The sequence below is a fragment of the Chrysochloris asiatica genome, unplaced genomic scaffold (assembly GCF_000296735.1).
Source record: "Chrysochloris asiatica unplaced genomic scaffold, ChrAsi1.0 scaffold00434, whole genome shotgun sequence".
NCBI classification, from domain to species: Eukaryota; Metazoa; Chordata; class Mammalia; order Afrosoricida; family Chrysochloridae; genus Chrysochloris; species Chrysochloris asiatica.
This window is the reverse complement of record NW_006408952.1, coordinates 1,299,963-1,312,248: the sequence shown is the minus strand read 5'-3', so window position 1 is coordinate 1,312,248 and position 12,286 is coordinate 1,299,963.

Genomic DNA, 12,286 nt, shown 5'->3' with positions numbered 1-12,286 from the left:
TATATAGTTCAGTTGGATGTACACTGCTGAGAGCCACCTCAGGCCATCCTATACAGCATAACCCTGAGACATGTAACTTTAATTTTAACAGAACATCTGGGAGCAGGTATAATTCCAGGACGGAATCTACACAAAACACTTAGCTGGGAATGCTGGGAAGTGACCTTCAGACTGTTTATACCACTCTGTCAATCAGGCCCAGGTGCTGGAGTAGGCAGGTGAAATCCTCCATGACATACTAGCAGTGGAGGAGATGAGGCGTTCTCCACACACCCAGCAGTCTGACTGATTCCTTATGTTCCGTAATCATGGCGGTTCAACTGGCAAAAGCATTACTGCATACTCTATGGATGGAATGACAGAGAGTTGGTGAGCAGTACCAACATAAATGCATGGTTTTGGGTAGCGTTGGATGGAGCCAAGTGGTCACCCATACACCTACATCTAGCCCTACCCCCCAAGGGGCCAACAAGCCAAACTACTGAGGGCCAATTTGTTTTTTCCAGGGAAGCTGGACAATGGAGTTTCTGGGCTAGATCCTGAGGCAATGGCAACAGATTATTAGAGCTTCTGGGCATCAGCAAAGAGCAGTTGTTTGTGGTAGATAACTGAGTCCTCATGGTTCTCTGAAGTCCCCAGGTTAGTAATTGATACGCACTGGGCCAAGTCTGTGGCTGAGTTTACTTCAGAATTCCTTTAATTCACTCTACTAGTCAGGCTGCCTTGAAGTTACAGGGGAGATGAAAATATCACACAATGCCCAGGCAGTCTGTCCATTCCTGGTCCTTGATGCTCCAGATTTCAATGCAGCCACTCGGCCACGTGCACGACGGGTGCCTGTTGTATGGAACACAGTTGGGACTGTTCATCAGCTTGAGTAAGGGGGCTATGACCTATGTGCAGGTCCCAATGTCCTTCCACAGCCCCATTCTCCAGAGGGGTCACTGATTCACTAGCCACTCTTGCTCTATCCACTGTGTTAGCCATGATGTCAGTCATTAATACATCGATTGGTTGTCTGTGCACAGGACTATAGGGCTGACCTCGTGCATCAGTGCCATCCAAATGGTCCTCAACTCAGCTTACTAGCTACTCTGCCCCATGCCCTGGTTGATCCACATACCTTCTGTGACTGGTTGTACAGTTACTGTGGTCCACCACAAGGGGTTCTCTCCAGCTGAGCCATTCATGTACCAGGCTTCCTTGGGAATTTGCCCAGTGCCTTCTCATAAGTGACTCTCCTGTGGGGTTTATTCTGTTGTGGGTGGCTGGTGTTCTCCATTGGATACATAGATAACTGGTCCTATCTGGTGTAACTCAGCATTGAAGAGGTTGGTCCAGAGGACACTTGTTGGTTGCTAATGTGGCCAATGTGATGAATTGGGCCACATGCGGTTGGGGCTTAGCAAAGTCCTTTGCCCACTCCTGTATGGTGTAGTGTGTTTGTTACAGGGGCCCCTTTGCTATGTCTTCTACAAGTTGTAAGCTGTTGTACACTGCACACAGTTGCTTTTATAAAGAGTTGGATTTGGTTTCTGCACCTTACCACAGCTACAACTAAAATCCTAAGGGAATATGTCAACCTTGTTGCCATTGCCCCAGGCCCCAACCATACCCTGCCAGGTAGCTGGGACATCAATTCACACCCTTGCTCTATAGCTATAGTCCCAAGAGCCTGCGCCTGCATTACTGCCACTTTATCTTCATTAAAGGACTGTTCCAGTCCCAAGTGCTTCCTTTCTTTACTAGATGGTACAGGGGCACAAGATCTATGTCAAGTGGGAAATAAAGCATTTCCAATACCCCAGCATCCCCAGGAACATTGACTTTGCATTGCTAGCACAAAGGTATGCTTTAACTTTGTCAATTACAGCCTTGGGAACCACCTTTGTCTCACCTGACCACACAGCACCTAAGAATTTGGCAGGTGATCCAGGGCCCTGCAGTTTGGCATCATTTGGAGCTTAGGTGTGTTACTAATCATGGCACTACTTGTTGGAGTAAGGGAAGAGAATCACAAGTTAACATAATCAATACAATGGAACAGGTGGATAACTTGGGGGTGAGGGGTGGACTTGGTCCACTATTCTAGGTCCTGGGCAATTAACCCATGAATCAAGGTGCACTCAGCCCCAGTGTCCACTCAGGATAAAACAATTTGCTTATTTCTTGGAGACCAATGGGTGGTCAATTCCACTTGAGGCCTCCAATCACTATCAATACCAGTAGGGTGCCAGTAGCAACCAAATCAATTCAGATCTGTTTCTAGTAATTCAAACTGGGCCTTTATTGCTTCCTATTTAATTTGCCCCTCTGTCTCCTCCTGCATTCCACAGCCTGGACATTCTGGTGTCCCACCTTCTCATTTTTACCCAAATTTACTACAGCCTGACTCGGGACTTAGGACTCAGTTTGGACAACATGGTTCCATTACATTGGTTAGAAGCCGATTGTAAAATAGCATCTCTCATTCCGGCTGTGAAGCAGGTCATTATTAGTGGCCTCAGTAATACTCCGTACGCACAGCAAGCTTGATTTCCGCCTTTCTACTCACTTTCTGCAATTCCTCCACAGCTGCTCAGAGTGTGGGGGAGGCCAGATGTTTCCATCATTTGGCCGAGTAGCGTTACAGAAAACTATAATTCACGGTAAAAGAAATGCTACTTGAACCTTATCCACGGCATCATAGAGATGCTGCCACAGCTCAGAGAAAGTACAGAGGCCACAACAGAGAAATGGTGCTGCAACCAACTTTTCCTTTTCTGCCTGTACCGAGTTGTCAGTTATAATAATTCAGCAAATGTGTAATCCTTCATTGATACGAGGTGCCGGTATTCAGGGGCTGGTAGCAAGAGCAGGCGCTACACCAGTTGGGCGGGGTTTATCTGTTTTGATTTTAGTAATCATGACTGGTTTGCCTCAAGATGGAGGACTTGGATCTCCTCCTCCCAGTATTCCCCTTTTGACTCCTGCAGGTCTCATCACTTGGGGTCCCAATCTACCTTTATAATTAAATCTTGCACACAATGCCATGGTAAGTGCAATCCTTTTGCATTGGCTACACAGCAGACTACAGTCTCTATGGTGGAACTGGATGTTTGGAGATGGATGGCAAGGGCTTCGATGATATCAGTCTTTGTTACTCAATTCAAGCCTCTTGTTTTAAAGGCAGATCATCATTCAATCTCTGTGCTTCTGTCCATGCAACCATCTCCACTTCTATATGGTCATGAACAGCACATAGTAGGGGTCAGGCTACTGAAGTAACCAGCACTCTCATGCCTTACTTAACCTCACAGACCCCAGTTCCTCGTAGGAGGTCCTATCAATCCTTGCATCTGTGTCCCGTAATCACAAACTGGTTCCCATGTTTCCATGAGACCACACTTGGAGACTAAAGGCCATCCAGAGAGTCCCCCTTGGAGCCCTTTGTCCCTCTGCTCTCACTTTGAGAATCTGAGTTTGGTGTGTTTTAATCGCCTGGCTGACTCACCAGTTGTTTGGGTTCAGGCCCAGAAGGAAAAAACCTTCTTCATAGGTGCCAAGAGACCTTAAAACGAACAGGACTTATTCTGAGAGACATTAGTTTATTACAGAAAAGAAAAGAGATGGCTTGCCAACAGGGAAATTTGACTACAAAAGGCAAAATATAATTGTGTCCAGAGGCAACCGGCTGGATAGTGAAGTTTTTCTGTGTAAGGGCTAGGGTCTTTTTATATCACACATGTCAGGGCAGTTAAGGGTAATATGTGAAACTAGGAATGGCAGGAAAATCACAAGCTGAGGGGCTCCCTGCCCCCTCCTAGAGAACAAAGAGTTTTGCATACATAGTGAGAATTATCTGAATAATCCATGCAGGGAAATGATCCTAAAACACCGGGTTCTGTCTGATCTGTTACATCATTTTCCTTTCCACTCCTTCACAGCTCTTTTCCAAAGATTTAATATGCATCCCAATCACCCCAAAACCTACTTCTTCCATTGATGTTCCTTTCTACCCAGTCATCCTAATTTCTTCACACTTACTTAAGTGTTCTAAATGACAAGAGGAGTCCTGGTGTGGCGCTGTGGGTTAATGCACCCACAGTGCATTAATTGCAAAAGCCATTTGAACTGCAAGATTGGTGGTTCAAGCTCACCAGCTGCTCCTCAGAAACCCCTATACAGGGTCACTATGGGTTGGAATCAACTCGATGGCACTTCACAACAACAACAAATGACAAGAGACAGGATAGACCAAAAATTTCATTCAACATTCTTAAGGAAGAATATATGCTATGTGCCTAAATTCTCTGGTTAACTAGAATGGCAATGTTTTACATTCAAAATTTATTGGTAATAAACTTTATTGGTAGGAAACTCTAACTATGTGGCACTGTAGATTAAGCACTGGACTGCTAACCACAAGGTTGACAGTTCAAACACACCAGCTGCTCCTTAGAAGCCCTATACAGGGTCGCTATGTGTTGGAAGCAACTCGGTAATACTCAGCAATGACCACAATTGTGAATTGAGTGAAAGTTAACAGAGTAGATCATAGTTTTCATTCAACCAAACATACACTTCACTTCATCCCAATGATGGCAACCCCTCAATGTAACATCACTAATCAGACCTCCTCCCTGTGTTTCTTCTTTACGCTTCACCTGCTTTCCCAAGGCTGCTGAGTTGGAAAAATATTGTCCATTTGATCGCACATGGTTGATCACTTTAGGGGGGAAAAAATAACTGAGACAAAACAGATAGTTGGAAAGAGCAGATGGCTTATTATCATAAAACCTAAATTTGAATTTGAAATCTGCAACTTAACTACCTGTAGGATCTTAGGTGGGTAAGATGGGTAAGTGTACTTCTGAAATCTCATTTCTTCTCATGTAAATGAGAGAAAACAGTAATACTAGAGGTCCATCCATACTCTAACTTTGAGTCACTTTGAGGACAAAGGTGTGCTTGACCAAAGTCATGGTATTTTCAATTGTCTCATATGCATGAGAAAACTGCACAATGAATAAAACCAGAGACAACTGAAGCATTTGAATTGTGGTGTTGGCAAAGATATTGGAAATATCAGGGACTGCTAGAAGAGCAAAGAAAGCAGTCTTGGAAGAAGTACAGCCAGAATGCTCCTTAAAAGCAAGGATGGAGAGATGTCATCTCTCTCTAGAAATGTTATCAGGAAGAGTCAGTCCCTGGAGAAAGACATCATGCTTGATAAAGTAGAGGGTCATCAAAAAAAGAAGAAGACCTCCAATAGCATGGATTGATACAGTGGCTGCTACAATGGCCTCAAAGATAAAAACAGTTGTGAGGATGACAGAGGACTAGGCAGTGTTTCACTCTATTGTGCATAGGGTTGGTATGTGTCCAAGTTGATCCAACAGCACCTTACAACGGCATGCACATAAGGCAGTGGTTGAGCAGAATCAACAGCACCTGGAAAGTTATTTAAAATGTCAAATTCTGGGCCCTACTCCAGACCTACTGAATCCAAATCTCTGGGAGGGAGGAGTCCAGCAATCAGTGTTCTGACAAATCCTCCAAGTGATAGGAATTTTGTGTTGATTCAAGAAGAAAATGCTATGAAAAGAACTTATTTTTAAATTATTTTAAGTTTTGCCTACACGAGCTAATAACATTATGAACATCAGTTCTTGTTATTGAATACAATACCACCCTCAAAGATTACTATAGCCTTTGAGATTGTTTGCTTCTAAAGGAAATGGCCACAGACCACTGTGCTGAAGAACTAGTAAGAATTCTAAAGAAACTATTCTGCTTTTGAGCTTTCTTCTGTATCCTTTTTCTGCTGTCAGCTGTCATTTCTCACTGAGTTCAGTGAATCCTGCTGCTATAGTCTGCTGCCTTAGAAAAACAGCTCTTCTGAACAACTGCCTGAGGGAGATTCTGTCTTTCCTATGGAATAAAGTCCTGACCAGTTGCAGCTTCAAGCCATTTCCCTTTTTCAATTTTTCTTCTGAATGGTTGACACTGCCATCAGTCTGACCCTTGGATAAGTGGTAGTTTCATAACATAATGAACATATAGACATTCATTTTATATAGAAATATGTGTATGTCTACAGCATCAAAGCAGGGCACAATATAAATCTAGAGTTAAATAAATGAATGTGTATGTGTGTTCAGATCTCACATATACAGATTTCACTCTGCCACCTCTAACTCCCACTGGTTATAATGAGACTCAGAGTTTCAGTTCAACCAACTCAAGTCCATAAAGACTTCTGGGAAAACCACACAGACGACAAGAGCTGATGGGAAACCATTGGCATTGTTTTCATACAGAAAGGGGAATGCTTTCTATAAGTGCAATGATAGAAGTGAAAGCACTCAGAAGCATTAAAAGCACTGATGAAGGTCTGTTATTAGAAATATGACTTTTAGCTTTTGCATACAGTAAGTTTGCTTACAAAATGGTAAACTAACACCAGACACTGAGCCTCTTCTACCCTGATGGTGGGGCCTGTTAAGACACAGAGCCACTGCTCAGTGACTTGACTCCCTGGGATGTCCAGTGCTGCCCTTTTAAAAAGGTGGCTCTAAATCTTGAACTCTGTCAGCATTATCTCACCTCCCAAGAGAAATGATGGCTCTCTGCCACTGGCCCAGGCTTAACTTCTGCCCTTCCACTTGCTTGATTGTCACAACAGTACTACCTGCTTATGGTCTATCCATCAGAGAACCAAACTTCAGTCTCTGTTCTCCAGTAAAAGAATCTTGACTTCATCCCTGCTCCTCAGCTCAGTTTCCCTGTGGCAACCCTCATCCCAGATGTGATGGGGAAAACTGTGTCCCCTCAGAAGTTCTGCAATGGCACTATAGGATAAGCACTGGGCTGCTACCAGCAAGGTTATCTGCTCCTTGGAAATGTTATACAAGGTAGCTATTAGTCAAAACTGACTCAATACCACTTAGCAAAAATTACCCCCAAATTTATTATGAAGTTCTAATCCCTGGTACCCATGAACATGACCTTATTTGGGAATTACCCACTGCCATCAAGAGGTAGCATATGATCAAGAGCCAGTGATACTGAGGGAAGAAATCCAATGTGTACTGAAGGCATTGGCAAAGAACAAGGCAGGAGGAATTGATGGAATGAAAACTGAAATCTTAAACAAATTGATGCAGCTCTAGAGGTACTCACTCATCTATGCCAAGAAATTTGGAAGCTGATACCTGGCCAACTGACTGAAAGAGATCCATATTTGTGCCTTTTCCAAACAGAGGTGACCCAACAGAATGCAGAAATCATCAGACAGTATCATTACTATCACATGCAAGGAAAATATTGCTAAAGATAATAATTTTTAAAAAAGGCTGCAACCATACATTGACAGAAAACTTTCAAAGTTTCAAGCCAGACATGGAACAAGGGATATCATTGCTGACATCAGATGGATCTTGACTGAAAGCATAGAATACCAGAAAGATGTTTACTTGTGCTTTATTGACCATGCAAAGGCTTTCAATTGTGTGGATTATGACAATTTATGGAGTAAATTGTGAAAAAAAATGAGTATTCCAGATCATTTAATTGTGCTCATGAGGAACCTATAAATAGACAAAGAGACAGTTGTTGGAACAGAACAAGAGAATGCCAAATGGTTTATACTTAGGAAAGGTGTGTGCCAGGATTGTATTCTTTCACCACACTTATTCAATCTGTATGCTGAGCAAATAATCTGAGAAACTGGATTATATGAAGAAAATCATGGCATCAGGATTGAAGGAAGACTCATTGACAATCTGCAATATGCAGATGATACAACCTTGCTTGCTGGAAGTGAAGCTGACTTAAAATACTGATGAAAATCAAAGACCGCAGCTTCAGTATGAGTTGCATCTCAATGTAAAGAAAACAAAAATCCTTACCACTGGACCAATAACTGATCCATATAAATGAAAAAAGAGATTGAAGTTGTCAAAGACTTCATTTGGCTCAGATCAACGATCAACATTCATGGAAGCAGTAGCCAAGAAATCAAATGACGTACTGCATTAGGCAAATCTGCTGCACAAGACGTTTTTAAAGTATTGAAGAGCAAAGATGTCACTTTGAGGACTAAGGTGCACCTGACTCAAGCTATGGTATTTTCAATAACCTCATATACATGTGAAAGTTGGACAGTGAATAAGGAAGACCATAGAAGAATTGATGCATTTGAGTTATGGTGTAGGAGAAGAATATTAAAAGTACCATGGACTGCCAAAAGAACAAACCAATCTGTGATGGAAGAAGTACAGCCAGAAAGTTCCGTGGAAGCCAGGATGGCCAGACTTCGGCCATATTGTCAGGAGGGACCAGTCCCTGTAGAAGTTTATCATGTTTGGTAAAGTGGAGGGTCAGAGAAAAAAAAAAGAAGACCCCCAACGAGATGGACTGGCAAAGTGGCAGCAACAATGGACTCAAACATACCAGTGATTGTGAGGTTGGCGCAGGACTGGGCAGTGTTTCTTTCTGTTAAGCATAAAGTTGCTATGAGTCGGTACCAACTCAATGGCACCTAACAACAACATAATAATCAAGTTAATGCTTATTCATAGTTGCCATTGTGTGCTTTCCAGTCGGTTCCAACTCATAGCAACCTTTTATATGGTTTCCAAGAGCAGTTGGTGGTTTTGAACCATTGACCTTGTAGTTAGCAATCCAGTGCTTATCCTACAGTGCCATGGTAACCCTATATAGTGTTTCTATGACTGCACATCTTTACAGGAGCAGAGAGCCTCATCTTTTTTTTCTGCACAGCAGCAGGTGAGTTTGAACCACTGCCCTATGAGTTATCAATGCCTAACCCTAAGCACCACCAGAGTTCAATAGAGTCATTGAAGATATTGTTAGTTGAGTTCACAGGAGATTATACTGGAGTAGGTTGGATCCTAAGTCAATATGAATTGTTGTTAAGTGCTCTCAAGTCAGTTCCGACTCATAGAGACCCTGGGTAAGATTTCTGAGGAGCCGCTGGTGGGTTGAACCACTGGCCTTGTGGTTAGGAATCCAGTGCTTATTCTACAGCATCCCACCAGGACTCCATTTAAGTATGAACAGTGTCCTTATAGAAGAAAAAAACTGACAGATACACCCCGAGGAACGAATGCCATGTTCAGAGGCAGAAATTGCAGCTTCAAGTGAAGGAAGTTCCTGGTCCTTCCAGAAAGTTGGAAGGAAAAAAAAAAAAAAGATTTTCCCCCTACTCCCTACAGTCTTCAGGGAGATTGTGGCCCAGCTAATACCTGAGTTTAAACTTCTAGACTCTAAGACAATAAATTTCCATTCTTATATAAATACATATATTTATGTAAAGGAGCTCTGATAGCGTAGTGGTTATGAATCGGGCTGCGAACCTTAAGGTCAGCAGTTCAAAACTACAAGCTGATCCGTGGGAGAAAGATGAGGCTTTCTGCTTCCGTAAAGATTTACAGCCTCGGAAACCCTGTACAGGGTTGCTATGAGTCAGAACCGACTCCACGGCACATAACCACTATATATATATTATCATTTTGTTGGTGGTACTGCGTTATGGCAGTTGTAGGAGAGTAATACATCAGGTTACTCAGCATTCCCCGCTCTGCACCCTCTCTGGTAGCCAGGTATTCACCATCTTCTAAAAATCCATAACTGACCAGTCAGCCAGGCCCATGTGCCCAGGTCTAACCCAACCCTTGGGCCTGTTACAAACTATCAATGGATCTTCTATTTACTTTTAACACAGAGAACTCAGTAGACATGGGTGTTCAATAAATACTGCTGTCTGTATGAAATTTTTTAAGTTCTAGTCTCAGCTGAAAGAAAAAAATGTGCTAAAGTCTGGGGAAAGCACATCAATGCTGTCCTGAAATAGTGATGTGATCAGCAGAAATTTCCACTACATCAATCAAAAGATTCACAGCAAGTAGTCAGTGAACCAAGTAAAGTGACCTTCGCTCCCCCACCATATTCTTGTTAGCTGCCGGTGATTGATGACTTCCAGAAAAATGATCTATCACTGCTCAGATGAGCAGAGCTTCTGCCATGATGAACAGGTTACTCTAGCATTTTGTGAAAATGAGATAAAATATGAAGTCTAAAAAACCTGCCAACTCATGGGAAAACAAGGAAAGACTCAAAATAGTGTAGTATTGCTAGGCACCAAGGAAATTACTGTGGATGGAAGATGGATGGAATTATTGTTTTTTAAATATATGCATTATATAAGATGTATATGCTACAAAGGAGCTCTAGGAGTGCAGTGGTTAACCCTTGGATGCTAACCAAAAGGTCGGCAGTTTGTACCCACATTGTAGAAAAAATATGGCAGTCAACTTCTGTAAAGATTTACAACCTTGGAAATCCTATGGGGTAGCTCTACTCTGTCTTATGGGGTCTCTAGGAGTCAGAATTCAACTCAACAGTTATGGGGTTTTCAATCTATTACAAACATCTGTATAAGACTGTGATAAGGTTTTCAGTTCCATAATTCTTCACTACCAGTTTAATTATTTAGAAAATTCAAGACACAGGATAACAACTTTTATTCACAACTTTTATTAGCTACCATTTGTTGAGTGCCAAAACTCCATAGGTGGTACAGGTTTGCACTAGACTCCTCGTGTGGTGCTGTAAGATCAGCAATGGACTGTGAATGAATCACAACATCGGCAGTTCAAATCCACTAGCTTGGAAACCCTAAACAGGGTCGCTATGAGTCAAAACCGACTCAAGGCAACTTAACAACAACATTAACCCAAAGGTTGGTGATTTAAACCCACCACAGAAGAAAGGTCAGAGGATCACCTTCTATTAAGATTGGTGGTGGTGGTGGTGGTGATGGTGTGTCTTGGAGTTGGTTCCAACTCATAGCAACCCTGTACAGGGTTTCCAAGGCTGTAAATCCTTACAGGAGCAGAAAGGATCATCTTTCTCCCACAGAGAGATTTTTGGATACAAAATACTGACCTTGTGGCTGTTAACAGCCCACTACGCTACCAGGGTTCCTTCCTGTTAATATTATAGTCACAAAACCCTTATTGAGCATGGCTTCACTATAGCACATAAGGTTGTCATGATTCCATACCAATAGTTTTGTATTTTTTGTTTCTACTGTGCTATTAAGGTCTCTAGGTGTCAAATAGTTTACATTGGTCTAAAGATTGGCAGTTTACACTCACCCTGAGGTATCACAGAAGAAAGTTCTAGCAATCTGCATCTTTTAAGATTATAGTCAAGAAAATTCTATGCAACAGTTCTTCTCAGTGTAACACATGGGATAGTCAGAATCAACTCAACAGCAACTACTTTGGGTTGTTGCTGGTTAATGAACTCTTATTTATACCAGGCACTGTGCTAGGTACATTACATTTCTTGTTGTTGTTGTTGTTGTTGTTGTTGTTGTTATGTGCCGTGGAGTCAGTTCTGACTCATAGTGACCCTGTACAAGGTTTCCAAGGCTGTAAATCTTTACAGGAGCAGAAAGTCTCATCTTTCTCCCGTGGAACAGCTGGTAGTTTTGAACTGCTGACCGTGAGATTAGCAGCCCGATTTGTAACCACTACGCTACATTATATATGCTACCTCTTAAAATCTTTACTATCATAAGATATAAAATGTATGTTTATCAATAAGAAATTGTCCCTAGTGTGGCATTATAGGATCAGCACTGGACTGCAAACTTCAAGGTAGGTAGTTGAAACGTATCAGCTACTCCTCGGAAACCCTATGCAGGGCTGTTATGAATTGGAACCAACTTGACAGCACTTAACAACAACAGGGATGATAAATGATACAGCCAAATTTATACCAAAAGCAAACTGACTCCAAAGCCCATACTCTCATCACTATGCATGCAATTCTACCTGCCTTCCAAATTTTCTTAAAGGCAGAATCACAAATTACAACACAAATTATGGGATGAGTCACAAAATATGACCTGGAAGTTGTGGTTGTTAGGTGTCATCCAGTTGATTCCAACTTACAGCAACCTTATGCACAACAAAATGAAACACTGCCTGGTCCTGTACCACCCTCACAATTGCTGTTACACTTGTGCCCATTGCTACTGCTACTATCCCAATCCATCTTGTTAGGGCTCTTCCTCTTTTTCACTGAGCCTCCACTTTACCAAGCTTAATGTCCTTCACCAGGGATTGATCCGTCCTTATAATATGTCTGAAGTATGAGAGATGATGAAGTCTCCCTATTCTAGCTTGTAAAGAGATTTTATTCAGCAAATTTGCCTAGTACAATATGTCATTTGATATTTTGATAGCTACTTACATGAGTGTTGATTGTG